Here is an 8,380-nt window from a genome sequence, read left to right as displayed (position 1 = left end):
TCTGGCCTTTCATGTGCAGGTAGACCCTCTGGAGCCATCTAGTGGCATAACATCATTGAAATGAGAAGAGCCAGGGTTGAGAATTGAGGAAAAGTCCAAATGTAACTCCAGTGTAATCTAGCATTGTCTCTCTCACATGGGTCATGATTTCAGGAAGGTAACTGATGTGGCAAATGCTCTGGTTCTGGGAAGGAAACTGACAACCTATGATCCTGCCTCATTCCCTGTGACTACAGTTTCTTCTAGCACTGTTCCTACGTGTGCATCACCTGGTGACCTAGATGGAGTGGAATTTATGAGCAACAGTTATTTTAATTAATCCATTAGAAACAAAATACAAGACTGCATTTAACCACTGCAAATTGTAACATGTCAGTGACTTTACCATTGTCTGTTAATTAGCTCCACCTATTTTCAAATAAGCAGCTTGGGGCCGAGATAGAGTTTCAAAGCGTTATTCAGTGGTTTTAAGTTGTTAAGGTAGTGCTTTATTTTGACTGATATTTATGGGGCTGGAGGAATAGAAGAACTGGAGGCATTTTTTTCTTTCTCTAAAACTGAAAGCCAATTCTCTCTACGATGATTTAGACTGGAGCTAAGATGTAATACTTGGAAGAGGTTTTCCTTAGAAAGTGCACTACTACACTGACAGTGACTTTCTATTCATACCACCTCATTTCTTTTACTTGGTAAACTAAATTAAGCTCTAGGACACTTGTTCTCAAACTTGAACATGCATCAGAATCAACTAAAAACCTGTTAAAATGCAGATTGCTATGCTTTATTGGAATTTCTGCTTTAGATAGGTCTGGAGTAATCTTCAAGAATTTGCATTTATAAAAACTTCCAAGGAGATACTGATACTGTTGGCTGAGGGACTGCACTTTGTAAGCTATTGCTGTGGAAAATTAAGGCATGGATGTTCACCTTTTATTGTTTTACTGACTCAAAGACAAAGCCTAAACATTCTTTCTGGGCTTCTCAATGAGCAATAGGATTTTATGGCAGGTAATCTTTTATTTTTTAGAGTAGATCTGGTTCTTCAAATGAGATCCTTCATAGAAACTCAATGTATGAGACAGGTAAAAATAGAGCTACTTTGATTAATGTGAAGGTGAGAGAACAGCACCTCTTCTGTCCTTCCTCATAAATTTCCATAGCAGATACTGGCACCACCTCAGCAGAAACTGGGAGCCAGCATAGAGCATGGGGAAAACCAAAGCAGGTAATACTATCATTGCTGACTCTTTAGCTCCCTCTTATATGGTCACGAGATGCTCAGAAGTTTCTGTTCATCATCCAGATTGTTCCATTCCAGCCTCAAATACTATTTTCTACAAAATTCTTGATTTGCCCCTCACAAATTACAAAACAGATAATTGTATTGATACTTAATGTATCACTTATCACAAACAATTACAAATATTTATTGAGTAACATTTTTGAACTATATCCTTTAATTCAGAACTCTCTCCTTCAATAGCTCAAAGATGGTTGATATATAGCAGACAGAAGCCAGGTTAGGAATTTTCACCAACTTGCAGATGTTCTAAGTCATGGCTTTTATCAATTTACCTATGGGAATATGTAACTCTATGAATATTTTCCTAGTTTAGATATTTCTTTGTAAATAAGTTCTTGAATCTAAACTACTACTCAAAAACAGAAAAGTGGAAAGTTCTATATCTCTTAGTACTGGGCTTTCCTTGTAATGTAAGTCTAGAATCAATCCGCTTCAGGCTGAAGAGATTTGTTTTACTTTCTGGGAGATAAGAATCAAAGATAAATAGTCCTATGGTTTTCCCATGGGAGATAAGACCCACTTTGACAATCAGAACAAACAGACTAATTCGATTAAGGATAGGTACACCTTTGTTACTGATCTACCAACAAAGTACAGGAAAGTTTCAGAATAAAATAAAACCACTGAGAACTGTATGCCCACTTTTACCTTGTCGTTTTTTAATGTTCGTTGACTGAAGGTGAATTTCATCAAGAATATTTGAGATAGTCAATTTTCTTTCTCCAAAAATTTACAATTATAGTCCTTATGCCCATTGGCAAGAAACTGTTCCCTAATCTGAACTAAAAAAAAAGGAATCTAATTTAAAATCACTGCTATTTATAATATCTACTCCACACTTTGTTGGATCTCCTTGTTGGCTTCAACAAAGAGGAGACTGTCTCAGAGAGGTGAAAGGAAAAATTAGCTAATGTACAGTGGAGATTCGGAAGTTAAAGGAAGAATTATACAAGTGAGTCTAGGTCATAGTATACAAAACAAACAATACAATTTTGGTGACCCTATTCCATAGGTTGGTGTTTTTTGGCATATGTATTACAGTGCATATTCAGAACACACAAGTAATATCTATCATTAAAATTCCCAACATGTTTTTGTACACTCTTTCCTATTTCTTAGAATAGACACACTCCAGATTCCTGAAGAGGGGTGTGACAGCCAAATTTTTTTCAAGGTGGCAGTAATGGAATGATACACGGAAAAAGTAGGGTAGCATTTTTTATCTTCTCCAATCCCTTAGATGTTGGTGTAAACTATTATATTACCTAAATTAGTTCACTCTGAGGATATAGAGCAAACAGAAGCGCAAAGCAAACCCTACAAAGAAATTCTTCCAAATACATTCATCAAGGGCTTTTTATACAGACAGCTTAGGGACTCTGCCTATGGCAGGGAGTGAGAGATGTGACATTAAGAAACAAAGATTAATTGCCCGACTTCATATCACAGTGTGAGAGTGGCATCTAAAACATCTCCCAAGGTTTACGGTTCTAGTCTAGTCACCCTTTCTTTGTTATAATCAGAAACTATGAATAATTCTCTCTGTATCTGCTACTTTTATACTTAGGAAAGGAAAAGATAAAAATACAAATAAAAAGAGTAAAAAAAGTCTACATCCCCCTGGAAGCAACAACTGCTCAATTTCCTACGGAAAAAAAAAAAAAAAAATTAAGGTACTTTAATAGCGCACTAAGGACATTTGGATAGTCGTCCAAATAAATCCTCCAAACCGACAGACTTGTGATTTGTCAAGGTTTGTTACAAAGACTATGCCCTTAAGCCAAACAAGCATCATCTTTGGGGAGATTTTATTTGTGTTATCAATTCATATCTGGACAGGTCTTCTGCTGGTTGGCATAGCAACAAACTGAAGTTCATTGAACTTTCAGATGTGTGTGCTAACAGTCTAAAGCTGATTTCCCCCCATGGGGACCAGAAAAGGCTTTCTTTGTTAAACCTCTCCAGTTGCATTCAAAAATACGTCATTTTTCTCAAGCCTACAAACACAGATATTTGAAATTTAGAAAATAATATTAGGAAAATTGTTTCTATCATGTAATATCATAACGGTTTTCCTCTATTTTCTGAAAGAAAGGCTAAAGTTTAACATTATCATATTTTCTGTCCATTTCCAGGTCTTTCAATAGTAATCTTAGGGAAATTCTTTCCAAGAATTTATTTTTTTTGAAGATTTTGTTGAGGACATCTGGGTAGAGATTTTGCAAAGTGTTGATATTTAGCATGGCCTTGTTAAAATTTTAGACATGGAAATGTTAGGCCTCCACTTAGGTGAAGATCACAGGTAACTTGCTTTCATGCTATGTTGGTTAAGCAAAGATTTAACCAATGTTCATTTAGAGAGGAAGCAGTGTCAAAACCTGTGCTAAGCACTGTGGGAGACGAAGAGCAACAAGAGATAGCATTGGCTTTTAAATTATTTATAATACGATTTCAAAACAGGAACTAAAGGATAAGGAATATTAGCGAAGAAGATGTCTCTACTTTTGGGAATAGTAGAAAAAACGACTAAAAGGGACAAGTTTGTAGTTATACCTTTGCCTTGATTAGTTACCAATTTTGGAAGTCATATTACTATGAGAATTTAAAAAGCTTAAGTACAGAGTAAATGTTTTCCCCAGAAGGATGTAATACTTATGTGTACTTTATTATTATTTAATTGAGATGGAGTCTCATTCTATCAGCTGGGGTAGAGTGCAGTGGTGAGATCTCGGCTCACTGCAACCTCTGCCTCCCTGGTTCAAGCGATCCTCTGGCCTCAGCCTCCTGAGTAACTGGGACTACAGGCACACACCATCACGCCTGGCTAATTTTTGTATTTTTAGTAGACATGAGGTTTCACCATGTTGGCCAGGCTGGTATTGAACTCCTCACCTCAAGTGATCCTCCCACCTTGGCCTCCCAAAATGCTGAGATTACAGGCATGAGCCACTGCACCCAGCCAACTTATGTGTACTTTAGATAATCTAATATTTAAAGATATGAGAAGTAAAAGTTGCTTTTTGAAAATCTGCCCTCCCTTTATAAAGTAGGAATGCTATTCCAAATATTGGTTAAAGAAGTATACTTGCCTTTTGCTTCCTAATTAAAGTCTGTAAGCAATACCTGAGTTTTCAAATTTCAGAAAGATTTTGTCTCCTTTATTTTTCTGAAAGTATAGAAAAGATGTATCAAGCATGATTTTGTACTTATTTCTTCTTACTGGATCTGTTTAAGGCTCCATGCTCTGATTAAATAATTACCATCCCAATACTCATGAAAACTATTCTCTTGTATATTGAACCTGAGCCAATTCACTGCCAATGAGGCTATTATACTTCAATGACTTTATTGATTAACAGTGATTAGGTCAAGGTTGCCGACAATGGGTAACCAACCACTGCTATTTATAGACAACTACTCAGCAGCCCTGAACCAAGAGTTAGTCGCATGTGGTTTTGTGGGCAGCTGGACTCTGACCTCCTGTGTCTGGGGGTCTTTTATAATGAAACTGTTGTATCATATGGATTTTTCATTCATAGACCTCCTCTTTGAACTGAAGAGGCTGGCTTTGTTTAAGATTAAAAAGGGGGAAGTGAGAAATATTTAGAGCTGAGTTACAGGAGGCTGCGGGTACACGGGGAGAGAATTGAGTGGCCAATTCTGAACAAAACCCCACTCATTCTGAAGGCTGTATGTGCTGAGGTTTAACATTAACTTATACTGCCATCATGTGGATAAAAGGAGAAAGTTTTATTCTAGCGACAGCTGCAACAGCTGCAGATAACTTAATGATAAATGGGTGGCCAAAGGCTGAGGCTCCAGACAGTGCATGTTTAATTAAAAATATCTGGAAGCCCATGCAACTGTTTCAAATAAAACGTTTTGGTTCGTTTTCTACAGTGTCAAAACAGCAGTGCTCTGAGACTTCCAACAGTCTCTAAGGGCCCGAGGCGAAGCTTCCCTTATACAATGGAAAGTCTGAGGCTCCTTTGTACAGTCTCATCAGCCAAGTAAACACAAACAAAACCTTCTAAAGGTTAGACTAGAGAAAAAAAATAAAAACAAGAGCCATAAATATCAATAACAAATGAGCATAACCTAAAGAAACAATAGAAGATAGATTTGAAGCCAGTGACTAAATTTGTGTCTACACCCTGATAATCATTTACTGAGTCCTCTTGAATGAATAATTCTTTCATTCATGCTAAAGAGAAAATGCACTGGATAGCTAAACATGCAAGGAAGACATTATTCAAGACTATTGCATTAGAGGTGAAGAGCTTGAGGAAAAGCACTGTGGATTTTAGGGGAAGGTTGTTCAATGTGATGTGACCATCTAGGTTTGCTCATTGCTGCTTATGGAAGTTAAGTTCCTACTCTCCCACAGAGACTGGCAGATACAGGCACTGTCTTTTTTGATTATTATATTTGAAAAAAATGGCTCCCAGATCCTTGAGAAAGAGATGACTGGGTTGTAAAACTGGCAAAAGAGTCTGAGAAGATTTCCATATAAAAGGGAGAGATACATTATTCACAAGCACAAGTTCTTTAAAGCAAATGATCTAAGAAGAAGGAGGTCAGGGGCCTAAAGTCAGGAAAAAAACTTGTCTAAAGTTTGACAAAGGTAGGGGGAAGATTAAGACCATATTGGTGAGCCCCAGTCTCCTAATCTGTAAAATGGCCCGAGTAATCTCAGCTATCCTTATCTACAAGAGTGAATATGAGCACTAAAAAAAAAAAAAAAAAATAGAGAAATATGTGAATATGATATAAACCCAAAATGCAGTAGATGGTAAAGTATGGCTACTACTTTTATCTATACTGTTTTTAAAGTATGCACAAATTCAACTTTAAAGGACTAAATTGAAAAAGAAAAAAATGTTTTCCAAAAGCAGAGCAAGTCTAATAGAATAATCTCAGATTCAGGCTTTGCTCTATAACTTACTAACCATGGAGCCTTAATAAAGTCATTTAATCTTTTTGAAACTTAAATTGATTGCATAATGCCTACCTCTTATTGTTGTTGTAAAATTGAAATGAGAGAACATGCAAAGCTGCCAGCACAATGTTGGCACTTAGTGAATACTAGTAGATGCTGAAGTTGCATGTATTGTAGCTCTGTGTTGTGGGATTATTCTTGATTTGATTGGTGTCACTGCCAACTATTTTCACCAAAATGTGGTATAGCAAACAACCTTCAACCTCAGTGTTTTACAAAATTGATTGAGCATTTATTTCTTGAATGAAGGTATTGAAATATATTGTAGGTCTCACGGTTCTTCTGCACAGGACTGGGAATTATGTGATCCAAGCTGGGTTTGCTGTGCTTCAATCCAGGCTCTGGGTTCATTTCAGGTCTAATCCATTTGCCTCTCCTTATTCTGGGGTGGTATGTCCTTCTCATGGTGATGACACCTGTGCAAAAAGACAATGCTTATAATATATTTGCTAAAATTCAACTGGCTAAACAAGTCACATGGGCAAGCCCAAAGGCAAGAGGTGGAAAATGCACTGCATAGAAAGAGCAAGAGGGTGAATCTATACTATCACCTCATAGAAGCAAAGGATTAAGACCAATCATTCCGTTTACAACCCTATCTCATCTATCACCTGCATATATTATAGCTTCTCCCTCTCCTACCTTGTTTTCTCAAATCTTGAAATCTTCAATGGCAATTCATTGTGACAATAGAGAAAATGTTTGAAAGTAAAGCAAAATCCTAGGAGAAAGGTGGGCAGGCTTTTAGCATATTCCCTACAATAATTTTGGAGGAGAAAAAATTAGAGGAAAGCGTGACCTAAAGAAAATCTTGTATCTTTTGCAAAAGATTTTATTATGCAGATGTCTTATATTTTTCAATTTTGTTTAAAGATTTCCCCTTATTGAAAAATATTCCTATGACAAATTAAATGAAATGGAGATGCTAGATTGAGGTAAAGAATTTGAAAGAGTTTGAAAAGTACAGGGGAAATAAATAACTATCAGAAGGTGAGCAAGAGATGGATAAGAATGAATACTTGTCCCCTCCTTTTTTATCTCCCCACCTCCTACTCACACCCCAACTAACAAACCTGCGTCATTTGAGCTGAAAGAAGAATTCATCTCTGAATATAGATCTGAGTTAAAATCATTTTGCAATGGTCCTACTGTGGTTTTTGAGAACAATGTCGTCTCTTAAAATAACTGTTTTCAATCGTGACCTTCAGTGTGTCTGAAAGTTTGTGATGATGAATAGTGAATGCTGAATGGCATGCTACAGAATGCAGCCCCTTAATTGCTCACAGAGAAGTCACATAGGATTTTCAATCCTTCTGTTTATGCCAACGCTTGGAAAACATCACTGAGTTCGGATCTGTGTTGAGCTACCAGACTGAATCAGAGATAAAATTTTCCATCTGAGCCAGCTACTCAGCCTTTGGTGAAATAATGTGGAGAGGTTGGGGAGCAGGGAGCACAGTGTGTAACTATGTTGTGCACAGACTCTGGCGTCAGACATATGTGGGTTTGAATTGTGGTTTTACCATTTCATGGCTGTGTGGCCTTGAGCAAGTTCATTAATTCTTTTGTTTTTCTCTCACAGTATCTGCAAAATAGGCATCATCATTCCTTACAGGATTGTTATGAGGATTTAACATGCTAATATATGTAAAATATTGCATACAATAAGCACGCAAGAGAAGACAGCTGTTGTTGTAACTATTATGATGTATTATGAATTTGTTTTCAGCAAAGAGTAAGGAAGGAACCCAGCTCTGTGGCAAACCTGAGGCATGGACAGGGCAAGGGTGGAGGCTGTGGGATGGGTAAGGAAAGGGTCTGATAAGACAGGTAGGTGGGTGCTCAGGGAATATAGCTAAAGGAAATGCAGACCAAAACCAATGAAAGGGTGATAAAAAGACTTCTTCTCTTTAAGCTGCCGCTTCTTCAAGGCTAAGCATTTAAAGTTCCTTCCTGGAAAATCATATTCATATTAATGACCCTGAATTTAGTGACTGCAGCAGTGCACCGTGTATTTTTCAGCCTCTAGAATAATAGAGGGAAGGATGTGATAATTAATTTTATGTGTCAACTTAACT

The 8,380-nt window shown here is 37.1% G+C and overlaps 1 long non-coding RNA gene across 1 annotated transcript in view; it reads right to left on the bottom strand.

The window, feature by feature from the left end:
- Nucleotides 1-6,510: 6,510 nt before the first annotated feature.
- LOC131384645 (uncharacterized) overlaps nt 6,511-8,380 on the bottom strand; it is a 254,369-nt gene continuing 252,499 nt past the window's right edge. Inside the window, exon 6 of the long non-coding RNA XR_009215705.1 lies at nt 6,511-6,718. This is a non-coding gene — a long non-coding RNA (uncharacterized LOC131384645). The remainder of the gene's footprint in view (nt 6,719-8,380) is intronic.

Source organism: Hylobates moloch, unplaced genomic scaffold, assembly GCF_009828535.3.
Source record: "Hylobates moloch isolate HMO894 unplaced genomic scaffold, HMol_V3 SCAFFOLD_11, whole genome shotgun sequence".
NCBI classification, from domain to species: Eukaryota; Metazoa; Chordata; class Mammalia; order Primates; family Hylobatidae; genus Hylobates; species Hylobates moloch.
This window is presented reverse-complemented; position numbering and strand designations above follow the sequence as displayed.